Source organism: Ursus maritimus, unplaced genomic scaffold (genome assembly GCF_017311325.1).
Source record: "Ursus maritimus isolate PB19 unplaced genomic scaffold, ASM1731132v1 scaffold_22, whole genome shotgun sequence".
Taxonomy (NCBI): Eukaryota; Metazoa; Chordata; class Mammalia; order Carnivora; family Ursidae; genus Ursus; species Ursus maritimus.
In genome coordinates this window covers 21,146,844-21,158,463 of record NW_024424675.1, presented here as the reverse complement: position 1 = coordinate 21,158,463, position 11,620 = coordinate 21,146,844, and the positions used below count along the sequence as shown (strand labels likewise).

At 48.5% G+C, this 11,620-nt stretch overlaps 1 long non-coding RNA gene across 1 annotated transcript in view; it reads left to right on the top strand.

The window, feature by feature from the left end:
• LOC103674362 overlaps nucleotides 1–7,336 on the top strand; it is a 29,932-nt gene extending 22,596 nt beyond the window's left edge. Inside the window, exon 3 of the long non-coding RNA XR_571610.1 lies at nucleotides 7,050–7,336. This is a non-coding gene — a long non-coding RNA (uncharacterized LOC103674362). The remainder of the gene's footprint in view (nucleotides 1–7,049) is intronic.
• The last annotated feature ends 4,284 nt before the right edge of the window (nucleotides 7,337–11,620 follow it).

Genomic DNA, 11,620 nt, shown 5'->3' with positions numbered 1-11,620 from the left:
TGCCCCGGGCCTTTGTGAGCCTGCACGGCGGCCACGGGCGCCCGCCCGGCCGCCCGGTCTGCTCGCGCTGATAAGGCGCCCCGCGCCGCCGGCCCCCGCCTTTGTCAGGGCGCCGGGAGGCCCGGCCGCCGCGCTGCCGTCTCGCACCCCGTCAGCGCGCCCCCGCCCCTTCGGCTCGGTCCATCTGTTTGAGCTGTGCAATCCTCCAGCGGCCGGGGGGCTGGGGGAGGGGTCTCGCTCCTGGGCAGGGAGCCAGCACCCCCACTCCACTCGGCCGCCCCATGTGTGAGGAGTGACGCCCCCGAGCCCCCGACACACACACATACACACGCACACACACGCACACGCTCATGGGGCCGCCCAATTAAGCAGCGCGCTAGTAATTAAGAAGGGGGGCCGCGAAGCACAGCAGCGGTCTTAGGAATGGGGAGGGAGCTTCCCAGTAGTGTCCGAAAAAGAGGGGACCCTGCCACCCACTCTGTACCCCAGGTGTGTAACGCCTGGTTCTTGGCTTGGGGGTCTGCAGGCTTCAATGGCTGGAGTGGTGGTGGACTGGGTGGGGGGCGTGGGGGGCTGGGAGGGAGAGTCCCTGGGAATTTGCCTGATAAATCCTGCCTCTTTGTGCATTTTCCTGGGGTTTTGCCAGCGGTTGACCCAGCCTCAAAAAGGCAGCCTGATTGCGGTAATGTTGAGAACCCGGGTCCTCAATGGAGGGTAAATCCAAGGCTATTGTAGAGGCTCATGGCAAGGGGTTCAGCATGGAGTTCAGAAAAATGCTCCCCACTCACTACCTGAGACTGTGTGAGTGTCAGGGCAGGACTCTGTGTCCAGGGGTGGTGGAGATGATGGGCGCGGAGCACGTTGGTGCAGCACTGGGCACACAGCAAGTTCTCACCAGTGTTGGTTCTTGGTATTTTCTGTGGTTTTCCCTGGATGGGCACAGGGCCACAGTTGAAAACTGGTGGGTGAAACATGGTGCTGGAAAGAGGCCCGCGAGTTTCATCACTCTCCTGGGCAGAGGGGTAGAGTGGTGCCTGGGCATGGGCTCAGAATCTGTGGTCTCTGCAGAGCTGGGGGGTGGGGGGAGTGTCTGTGGTCCTTGGGAAGCGTCGGCAGCGTCGGCACCAGCACGCCAAGTGTGTGGGAACAAGTCACAGTCTTCACTAGTGCTCACAGAGGCAGTGACCCCGTGTTCCAAGAACCCCTGCGCATGGGGGCTGAAGAAGCAGCCTCCTCCACGTAGTCCACCAGCAACACGGAGGGAACACTTGCTGGGGGCAGAGTCCAACAGCTGCATCACTAGGTGAGGTTCAGTGGGTGATCAGAGCTGTAGAGAAGAACAAAGCAGAACAGCTGAGAATGTGTGCGGTCTCCACTTGCTGGACCCCTCCCATCCCGACCCCGGCAGAAGGCCCCATGGCCAGGGCAGTGAAAGCTCTACTCCTGGGCCTAGAGATGTATACCCTCTGCACTGTATCTCCCACTCCCTAGGACCCAGCTCCCCTAGCCAATCTGGGGCAGTGGGGCAGGATTTCCTGGGATGACGGGCAGGCCTCAGTAGGCTGCGGCCTCTCCCCCTTCTTCCCGTGGAGATGGAAGTGGTGGTTCCCTCTGATAATGACAGCCTCCAGTCTTGCGTGACTGAAAGGCCTCACGGGCCCACTGTCCAGAAGGGGCCCGGTGAGCAGGAGCTGAATTAAAATGGAGAAATAAGAAATACAGCCTCATTCCCTGCCCCACCCCCCTCACTCCCCTCATTCCCACAGCCCCTGAGGCCATGGGTGGATAGCTTCCCTTTGCTGAGCTGAGTGAGTTTGCTGGGTCTCCACCTCTTTATGGATACTATTAGGGGACACTCAGAACCAGAAGAGAAGAATAAAAAAAAACGCTGCTCAACTCTGAACAACCCCCCTCCAAACCACACTCCCCAGCCCCCCAGCCGGGTTTAGATCCCTTGTCAACCCTCATCCCTGGTTCTGATGTTCTGGCTCTAAACATCCCCAAATTCTAACGTAGGCTTTTGATTTTCTACACTATTGACATTCTATGCATCTTACTCAAACATTCTGGAATTCTGCCCCTATGTTCTAGGGATTCTGGGGCTCCAATATTGACTTTGTTGGATTCTAACCACTGAAGTCACAGCGCTCCTGCGTGGGTCAGTCAGTTAAGTGTCCGTCTCTTGGTTTCCACTCAGGAAACGATCTCTGGGTTGTGAGATTGAGCCCTGTGGTGTGCTCTGTGCTGGGAATCTGCTTGAGATCCTCTCCCTCTCCCTCCCCCCTCTGCCCCCCACCCCCGCTCGCACTCCCTTGCTTTCTCTCTCTAAAATAAATAAATAAAATCCTTAAAAAACAAGACCACATGCAAAGTCACATAATACTAGTCATAATAACAACGATTAACAGTCTTTCAATCATGTTTTAATTCAACAGATTTTTTGGAGAATTTTCTCAAAAAAAACCCAGTGTCAGACACTGTTCTAGGCATTATACAAATAAATTAATGAAAATAAATATTTTGTTAGAAGGTGATGTGTACAGAGAGATGGGTAGGGAGTGAGGGGTTGCAATTAAAATTGATGGCCAAGGTAGGACACACTAAGAAGGTGACATCTGATTTTCTATTTGTTCTTTCAGATATTGAGATTTGAAATCTCAGTCTGTAATTGTGGATTTCTTTCTCTTTGCAAGTCTATCAGTTTTTGCTTCATGTGTTTTGAATCTCTGCCATTAGGGACATAAACATTTAAAATGTTACATGCTTTTGATTAGTTGACCTCTTATTCATTATAACATGACCTTGTATCTGTCCCTCGTAAGATTCTTTGCTCTGAAAGAACCTTTGTTTGATATTAAACAGCCACCCAGTGTTCTTTTTTTTTTTTTTTTTAATATATATTCCGATCCTTTTAGGGGTCGGATCATCAAAAGTTCACAATGATTTAACATTGGCTTTCTCTAGACTAGGTATTCAAAGTCAGCTTTTCTTTTTCTGAGTGTGTTTGTGGGTTTGTTTGGGTTTTTTTCCCATCCTTTCTCCCTTCCCTTCCTGTTATGAGCTGAATTGTGTACCCCCAGAATTCATATGTTGAAGGCCTAACCCCCATTACCTCAGAATGGGACTATATTTTGTTGACAGGACCTTTATTGTGGTAAATAAATTAAAAGGAAGCCTTTAGGATAGGCCCTAATCCAATCTGACTGGTGTCCTTACAAGAGGAAATTTGGGGGGAACGTGGGTGGCTCAGTTGGTTAAGCATCTGACTCTTGATTTTGGCTCAGGTCATGATCTCAAGGCTGGTGAGATCCAGCCTGCATCGGGCTTTGTGCTGGGCGTGGAGCTTGCTTATGATTCCCTCTCTCTCTCTCTCTCTCTCTCTCTCTCTGCCCTTTCCCTGCACGTGCATGCAAGCGCAAGAGTGCTCTTCGCTAATAAACAAACACACAAACAAAATGTTTTTTAAAAAAGAGGAAATTTGGACACAAATTGACACAAGGAATGTGTGTGCACAAAAGAAAGACCACATTAGGACACAGAGAGAAGGCAGCCATCCGCAAGCCAAAAAGAGAGATTCTAGAAGACATAAACCTATTGATATTTTGATCTTGGACTTCCAGCCTCCATAAATGTGAGGAAATAGGTTTCTGTTGTCTAAGCCACTTTGTTTTCTTTGATAAGTGCTAGCATGGTATATTTTTTCATCCTGTACTTTTAACTTGTGTCTTTATATTTAAAGTGTTTTTGTTGTTGTTGTTGTTCTTTTGTTTTGTTTTTTGTAGGTGGCACATATTTGGGTCTTTTTAAAAAGTCCAACCTGGCTGGGGTGCCTGGGTGGCTCAGCCGTTAAGCATCTGCCTTCGTCTCAGGTCATGATCCCAGGGTCCTGGGATCGAGCCCCGCATCTGGCTCCCTGCTCTGCTGGGAGCCTGCTTCTTCCTCTCCCATTCCCCCTGCTTGTGTTTTCTCTCGCTGGCTGTCTCTCTCTGTCAAATAAAAAACAAACAAACAAACAAAAAACTTAAAAAAAATCCTACCTGACAATCTCTACTTTTTAATTGGGCGTGTTTAGACCATTTGCATTTAATGTGATTATTGATATAGTTAGATTTAAGCCTATTTATTTGCTTCCTATTTGTTTTCCACTTGTCCTAACTGCTCTTTATTTCCTTTTGCTTATTTTTCTGCCTTATTTTTGATTAACTGAGCATTTTTATTATTCCATTTTGTCTCCTTTGTTGGTTTATTAGCTGTAATTCTTCATTTTGTTATTTCAATGTTTACATGAGGATTTATAGTGTATACTTCTAACTGGCCTCAGTCTATCGTCAAGTGATATTATATCACTTCATGTGTGTATAAGGACCTTATAATAGTACAATTCCCTTTCTTTCTTCCTGATTTTGGTTTTATTGTCCTATATTTTAGTTATGTAGATGTTATAACTTCACAAAATATTATTGTTATTGAAACAGTAAATTATCTTCTTTTTTAAAAAGCTTTTTAGAAAGATTTTATTTATGTATTTGAGAAAGAGTGAGACACAGAGAGAGAGAGAGAGAGAGAGAGAGAGAGAGCACCAGCAAGGGGAACAATGGCAGGCAGAGGGAGAAGGAGAAGCAGGCTACCAGCTGAGCAGGGAGCCCGATGCACGACTCAGTCCCAGGACCCTGGGATCATGACCTGAGCCAAAAGCAGACGTTTAACCAACTGAGCCACCCAGGCACCCAGTAAATTATCTTCTAAAGACATTAAAATAATAAGAAAAATCTTACGTATTTACTCACGTAATTAACATTTGTGGTGCTCTTTATTCATTTGTATAGATCCGCATTTCCATCTGGTATCATTTTTCTTCCGTCTAAAGGAATTTCATTTATCACTTCTTGTAGTGCAAATCTGTTGGTGAAGAATTCTTTCAACTTTGTATGTCTGAAAACATTTTTATTTCACCTTCATTTTTGAAGGATATTTTAACTGGGTATAGAATTTTACGTTGACACATTTTTTCTTTCATTGAGTTAAAAGATTTGCTCCAGTATATTCTCCCCTATCTTGTGTCCAACAAGAAACCTGGCATCATCCTGATCTTTGTTTCTGTGTATTTTCAAGCTTTTTTCCTGTTTTTAAAATATTTTCCTCTTTTTCACTGGTTTTGAGCAATTTGATCATGAGGGATAATTTTCTTTCTGTCTCTTTTAAAAACATTTTAAAAAAACATTTATTTAAAGATTTTATTTATTCACATGAGAGGGAGAGAGAGAGCACAAGAGAGAGAGTGTGTGAGTGAGAGAGCAAGAGCAGGAGGAGGGAGAAGCAGATTCCCCACTGAGCAGGGAGCCCAATACAGGGCTCTATCCCAGGACGCTGAGATCATGACCTGAGCTGAAGCAGACGCTTAACTGACTGAGCCACCCCGGTGCCCCGCATCCTGTCTCTTGTGCTTGTGATTTGTTGAACCCCTTGGATCTGTAGGTTTATACCTTATATCAGATTTGGAACCTCTCAGCTATTCTCTTTCACATATTTCCTTTGGGGATTTCAGTTACACATTAGGCTGCTTGAAGTTGTTCCACAGCTCCTGATGCTCTTCTTTTTTATTTTTAATGATTATTATTTTTATCCCTCTCTGTGTTCCATTTTGGATAGTTTCTACTTGCTATGTCTTCAAATTCATTCATCTTTTCTTCTGCTGTGTTTAGTCAGCCATTAATCCCAGCATATTTTTCATTTCAGACATTGTAGTTTTCATTTCTAGAAATTCCACTTGGATTTTTTAATGTCTTAAAAGAGACAAGTGTCTCTTTAACTTTTAAACATACAGAATACAGTTGTAATAATTCTTTCAATGTTCTCGTTCACAAGTTCTGTGTCAGTTCTGGGTCAGTTCCCTTTCATTCATTATTGTCCTCATTATGGATCATGTTTTCTTGTTTCTTTGCATGCCTGATAATTTTTGTTTGGATGCCAATCACTATGAATTTTACCTTTATTGGATGCTATATGTTTTTATATTTCTATATCTTCTTGAATTTTGCTCTGAGATTCAGTTAGGTGACCTGGAAACAGTTTGATGCTTTCAAGTCTTGCTTGTATGATTTGTTGGGTGGGTTCAGAGCAGTGCTCTGTTGAAGGCTAATTCTTTACCAAGACTGAGAAAAGACCTTCCTGAATACTGTAACCAGTGCCCCATGCGTTAAGATTTTTTCCTATTTGGCTCTATTTTTGGTCCTGTGTGACTGTTGGATACTGTTCTCTAGTCTTCTCCCATTTTCTTTTCCCAACCTAGAGTGGTTTTATCAGACTAAAGCACCAACCAGGGCTTAGCCTAATACCCCAGGGGGACTTTCTGCAGACTTCTGGGATCATCAGCTTTCTCCTCTCTGACACTCTGTCCTGCAAACTCAGTTCCCCTTGGTCTTCCAGGACTCTCAGCTGAATTTCTTTAACTCAGGGAATCTTCTGGGTTTCACCTAGGTTCCCCTTCCCTGCACTAAGATCTGGAAACTCTTCCCAGGCCATACACTGGGGCCATCACAGGGCTTATCTTGTTTGCTTCCCATCTGTCAGAGATCACTATCCTTTATTGCCTGATGCCCAGTGTCTTGAAAACTATCATTCCATATTATTTTGCCTGGTTTGTCTGTTTGCTTATTTGTTTGTTTCAAGTGGGAGAGTAAATCCAGCCCCCAATACTCCATCTTGGGTGGGAGCAGATGTCAGAAGGGGACATTTGAACACAGAATTGAAGGAGGTGATGAAATGAACCATGACGATATGGGGGCTGGGGGAGGAAAAGGATTCTAGGCAGTGGGAACAGCAAGTACAACAGTTCTGTGCGTATGTGCCTGAGAATGTTTGAGGAACAGAAGGAAGCGAGTATAGATGGAGCAGGGGATGCTGAGTGGGGGGTGAGAGGAGGAAGAGGTGCCAGCTTTTGTAAGATCTTACAGGCTGTGGTAAGCACTTTGGCTTTTATGCCAAATGAAATGGGAGCTATGGGAAGGTTTTGAGAAGAGAAGAAACATCTTTTGACTTACATTTTACAGGATCTCTGAATTGACTGAAGTAACTGAATTCATGGAGAGATGCAAGACTGAAAGCTGGGGACAGCTGGGAACTGATGCACTAAACCAGGCAACAGATGATGGTGACTGGGATATACCATTAAGGGGGTTAGTAACTAGGAGGGGGCTTGAGGGAAGCTTCTGGGGTGCTCTCTTGCTTCTGTGTCTATGCGGCAGTTACATCAAGTGCTCACTGTGTGAAGATTCATGGATCTGGTTGTACATGTCCAGTTGTGGTCTCATCTACGTGAACATGATACCTCAATTTAAAAAAGAACACAGATGTGGGGCGCTTGAATGGCTCAGTCAGTTAAGCAACTGACTCTTGGTTTTGGCTCAGGTCATGATCTCAGGGTCATGAGTTTGAGCTCCCATTTGGCTCTGTGCTGGGTGTGGAGCCTGCATAAAAAAAAATAATAAAAAATAAATAAAATAGAGAGATAAGGGTGGCATGACCAGGCTGTTGTCAGTGGAGGTGGGAAGAAGTGAGTGGCTTCTGAGCCTCTTTTATAAGTAGATCCAATAAGATTTGAGGATAAATCTAATGTTAGATGTGAGGGAAAGGAAAGGGTTCAGGATAGTGCCATGGGAGCGTTTGAGAATCTTTTCTTTTCTACCAGGGTAGAGAATGTGATGGATTTTGGAGCTATGGGGGGCCACCTTTGCCTCCATGAGGTTAGAGTCTCCCTGGGAGTGAAACTAACAATGAAGAAATCAAAGTCAAAGGACCCCTGGGTGGCTTAGTCAATTGAGCATCTGATTCTTGATCTCAGCTCAGGTCCTAATATCAGGGTCATGAGTTTGAGCCCCATGTTAGGCTCCATGCCCATAAATAAATAAATAAATAAATAAACAAACAAACAAACAAACAAATAAATATCAAAGTCAAGGGGCACCTGGGTGGCTCAGTCAGTTAAGCCTCCGACTCTTGGTTTGGGCTCACGTCATGATCTTAGGGTTGTGGGATTGAGCTCCATGTCAGGCTCTGCCCTCAGCGGGGAGTCTGCTTGAGTGTCTCTCTCTCCCTCTGCCCCTCGCCCCACTCAGATGTGGAGCCTGCACTCTCTCTCTCAAATAAATAAATAAAGTAAAAAAAAAAAATCAAAGTCAAGATGGAAGGAGAGACAGGGTCCTCACAATAACATGTCAGCTCCTGGGGGCGCCTGGGTGGTTCAGTTGGTTGAGCGTCTGCCTTTGGTTGAGGTCATGATCTTGGGGTCCTGGGATCGAGCTGCGCGTCGGCTCCCTGCTCTGCAGGGATCCTGCTTCTCCCTCTCCCTCTGCCCCTCTCCCTGGCTGTGCTCTCTCTCTCTCAAATAAATAAAATCTTTAAAAAAAACCCCAAAACAAAAAAACATGTCAGCACCTGAATCCAGCCATGCCTGAAGCCAGTAACCTGGCCTTCTCAGTTATATAAATCAATAATTTCTTTTTTTTCTTTCTTTCACTTGCGACTGGAGAGTCCAGACTGATATGACTTCCTTGCATGCTTTCCTCATGTACACCATCCCGGGGAACCTCTGTAAAAGCCATTTCCTGTCCTTTTTCAACACCTGCCCTGCACTTTCGTTCCTCTGGACCTTTGTTCCTGTGGCAGTCTAGGATTCCCTTCTTTCCTTGCCTCCTGCCCCCCATCAACACAGTCCTCCTGTTCAAGTCCAACCTGACTTCATCAGCTGAAAGCTGGAGCGGGCAGGGCCCTCCACCCTTGCGTGGATGGGATCCTGAGGTCATACTGTGGGACACAGGCAGATTTGTGGCCAGGACTCCAGTGTCCTGCCTCCCTCAGGGGCCTTCTACCATCCTCCTTGTTCAGCCTTTCCCGCCCTAACCCTCACTCAGGACCGAACAGAACTGTTCCTGACAACTTGCATTCGCTCTCACACTGCTGGCCTTTGCACGAGCTGCTTTCCCAGTGTGGGCTGCCTTGTTCCTCCCTATCCCCCTGGCAAAGTTTCCACTTGAACTTGGAGACTCTACTCAAGGATCAGACTTCTGGAAGTCCCTTATTCCCAGGGTAGGCCAGTGTCCTGCCAGGTGCCCCCATGGCCACCTCTGGTGCCCTCCTGGTGCCGTTCATCCCTCCGTATTGTGGGTGTGTTTCGGGCAAGGCGGCTGCTGTGGTTGTTCTTGCAAAGAAGGTTCCCAGACAGCGTTTGTTAATCGACAAATGCGGACGAGAAGGGACACTGCTGGGTTGGGGGCCAGCCCTGGGCTGGAGACAGGGGACCAGCCACCACCCTTTTCTAGCTCTGTGGTCGTAGGCAAGGCATGTCCTCTCCCTGAGCCTCAGGTGTTCCGCTGCAAAGAAGGACAGGACATCATAGTGTTTGAAACCCCAAGCAGCCCGAATTTGAATCCTGGCTGCGTGACCTTAGGCGGATTACTTAGCTCCCTCAGTTTCCTCATTTGCAAAGTCAGGATAACCAATGCTCCCACCTTGTAAGGTATTTGTGAGCGTTACATGAGTAAATATTTATCAAGCTCCTAGAACTATACCGGCACATCATATAAGAATCCCCAAATAACCATCGAACAACAGAAACCTTTGCCTTCCTGAGAGGAGATGAGAGTCCCAAACCATGATGCTGTATGAATGGACTCTGTTCTCACTAAGTAAGCTGCCGGGGAAAGGCTGATTCTGACACTCACGAGGTGTGTGTCCTTAGAGAAATCATGCCACTGCTCTGGGCCTCAATTTTCCCATCTATGAAATGGACGGGTGAGCTTAAGACCGTTAGGGGTAAGACACTTAGCCTCTCTGAGGCTTCGGACTGACTCTGTGGATAGGTGCATGTCTATCATGGGATCCTGGTGAGGGTTCCACAGGACAGTGTCTGCAGAGAACGTGCCAACCAGGCCGGCCGCATAGTGAGTGCTCAGGAGACGTGCCTTTCCTTAGTGCCACTGTGATTCTGGCCCTCGCATTCCAGGGTTCCCTGAGGCAGGGCTGGACAGGGCACAGGCTGGGTACCCATAAAGGGAGGCCCTAGCCCATCGCCTCCCGGGTGAGAAAAACAAAGGCAGCTGTGTGACGTGTCTGCCCGTCTCTGAGCCTTATCTGATGGGCTGTGGCATCAGGGAGAAGGACAAGCCCACAAAGGCCTTTGGGCCAACAAAATCCCTGTCACATATGACCGCCTCACTCTTGTCACCTGCCACCTGCTGGGACCCGGGAGTGGGGGTGCTGAGGTGAAAAGAGAGAGCAAGATCCAAATCCTGGCTGCTCCCCCTTCTTGCTGTGTGACTTCGAGCAAGCCTCTATACCTCTCTGTCCCCTGTTTCCTTACTTGTCACACGATGAGGCTTTCAGCACCCTAGAGGGGAGAGTATGGCTCCAGATCATGGGGGATTGTTGGCTGAGGCTGGGGCTGGGAGGCCAATAACACAAACCATTTCCAGACCTTTCTCCAGGGTGAGTGAGAGGCAGTTGGGAGCACGGAGGCCTCTCCCTCCAGGTCCTGGGGTGGAGCACAGACTGGCTGGCGGAGGCCCAGGGCTCATCTTGGGATGGAGACAGATTGGCAGACAAAGAGGAGGCAGGCGGGCAGGGCTGGGGTGCCCCTGGGGAGGAAAGGGAGAAGGAGGGGTGGGGAGCAGAAGGGAGGAAGGCAGGGCTGCGTGCGGCCTTGCAAACCCAGGGCCTGTGAAGTTTCCAGCTGGAGGCCGGGACTGGACCCTTCCTCTTAATGGGGTGGGGAGGGGGGCCTGTTGGTTCTCCCCTCTGGATTTGGGGGAGGGAGGGACCTGGGGGGGTGAGACTGTGATAAAGCATTCTCCCCTTCCCACAAAACACAGCCGTGCCCTGGCCACCCACTGCGGTGATGTCTTAACAGTAGCTCCCCTCCACTGGAGCAGTGCTCAAAGTCCGCACTTGCGTGTCGTCAGGGGGTGCTGCTGCTGCCACTTTGAGAACCACCGCTGCATCGCGTGCCCGGTCTGTTTGGGTGCCCCTAGGTGCAGACGCTGAGATGGCGCTGGCCTGGTCAGAGGCTTGTTGGGCCAGAGCGCCTGTGGAAGCCAGAGGGGGAGAGCCTCAGCCACCGTGCAGGGCTGGAGATGGGAACCCAGCGGGGAGCTCCTCTATAGGAGCTGGGCGTCAGGCAGCCACGGCCAGGCCCTGGTCCCCGTGCTGGCGGGGACACCGGCTGGGATTGCCTGGGAAGGACGTGGCCTGGCTCAAAAGCAGAGGGCGATCCTTAAGGTGCTGCCGCTGGAGGCTGTCAGCTCGCTGCTGACCCTGTAGCTAAAGGACGCGTTCTTTCCGGAAGGGAGACCGAGCGCCCCGTCCATGGCTGCCACAGGTGTCTTCTGTGCGCCAGGCTCGGGGCGGAGCATTTACCTGGATGATGCACTTTCAGACCCAACCTGAGAACTCAAAGATAGCTGGCCCCATTTAATAGATGAGGGAAATGAGGCACTGGGAGATTACGTGATCAGCCCAGCAGTGGAGCCAGGATCTGAACCCCTCTCATGCCATAGTGTTCATCCCTTGCAACTGCCCTGAAAGGTGAAGAACGTTAGCCTCTTTTACAATGGAGGGATCTCAGGTA